We start from the raw sequence: 1,829 nt of genomic DNA on the forward strand, positions 1-1,829 counted from the left end.
ACCAAGTCTTAACCCTCAAACAGCCCTTTAAACTTGGGGGGACCAGCATTTTGGCCCCACAACGCTGTCGGGACCCCACAAGTATACTGGACTCCTGGTTTTTGGACCCGACAAATATAGTTAAACAAGAACACACACACACATACACACACACACACACACACGGAAACACAAACACACACAGAGACACACACACACTTAGACACACGGAAACAGACACACATACTCGCACTCATACACGGACACACACACACAAACACACACACACACACACACTTAGACACACGGAAACATACACACAGACACACACCTGTAACTCTTGTTTGAATATGGAGCATTATAATCAAATTAAATATGAAAAGGTCCATTTAGGTTTTAAACGGTGAGCCTATTGTCCCATTGAGTGGTTTCTAAGTGACTTATCTTTTTAACCATTCACGTGTGACAAACAGCTGAAGATATCTGTCCAGAATCTGGCTCATGGATTCAACAATGTTTTCAGTCTGGATTTGGGATATGAATATCAAACGTGCGGCTTGTTTTGATGGGGCCGAGCAGCTCGCTGTAACGTTTCTCTGTTCTTAGACGCAGAGTTGATCGACTGCATCAAGACCGAAGACCTGAACCGAGTGAGTCACAGCTCTCATTAGGGTTGGGTACCGTTTGGATTTTTACGATTCCGATTCCTAAACCGATTCTTGAAAAACTGAAAAATGACATCAAAGAAAGGCTCTTTTATGATAAGTTTTCTCTTCTTGATCTTAGAAAACGTCTGTTTGTTCTTGAACTCGATTTTGGTAAAATCTTTATCGGTTTGATGACTTTCACTTTGTTTCTGGCTGCTGCAGCAACCTTTATTTAAAGGTGCCCTGCCATACAAAACAGTTTTTCCTTGTATATTTTGAAATATGTTAAGATAGGTCCATATGTGTTTGTGTTATGTTACTATTCATGAGCTCGCCCAGTTGCGCTGGGTAAAGGATTCTGACAGCCAGGCTCTCATTGGCTAGCTGTTAGCCAATCAGATTTAAACAGCTTAGCTTGTTGAATATTAATGAGAACTTGCAGAAATCGAGCTGAGTCTTCCTGCAGGCTTTCTATACCACGCTAGAATGGCTTGAAACAAGGTAACCATGGTTACAGAGTCCATGGTAGACCTTCAGACATCACCACAAAGTGATGAAATACGTGTGGCAGGGCACCTTTAAAGCATAAACCTGAACCTAAAGTGTCTGACTTTGTTGTTGTTGTTGTTGTTGTTGTTGTTGATCAGCTGACGGAGCTGCACCAGCAGGGGGCGGACCTGCGTCTGCAGGACGCGGCCGGCTGCACGCTGGTGCATCACGCTGTGGAGGCCGCCAGCAAAGACATCCTCAAGTACCTCATCGACAACGGTGAGAGGAACACACACACACACACACAAACACAGAGAGAGAGAGACACACACAGAGAGACAGAGAGAGAGAGAGAGACACACACACACAAACATAGAGAGAGAGAGACACACACAGAGAGACAGAGAGAGAGAGAGAGAGACACACACACACAAACATAGAGAGAGAGACACACACAGAGAGAGAGAGACACACACACACAGACAGACAGAGAGACACATACAGTACAGACAGACACACAGAAAGAGAGAGAGACACACACACAGACAGACAGAGAGAGAGACAGACACACAGAAAGAGAGAGACAGAGAGAGAGAGAGAGATACACACACACAGACAGACAGAGAGACACATACAGTACAGACAGACACACAGACAGACAGAGAGAGACACACAGAGAGACACACACAGAGAGAGAGACACACAGACGCAAAC

This window comes from Perca flavescens, chromosome 8 (assembly GCF_004354835.1).
Source record: "Perca flavescens isolate YP-PL-M2 chromosome 8, PFLA_1.0, whole genome shotgun sequence".
NCBI classification, from domain to species: domain Eukaryota; kingdom Metazoa; phylum Chordata; class Actinopteri; order Perciformes; family Percidae; genus Perca; species Perca flavescens.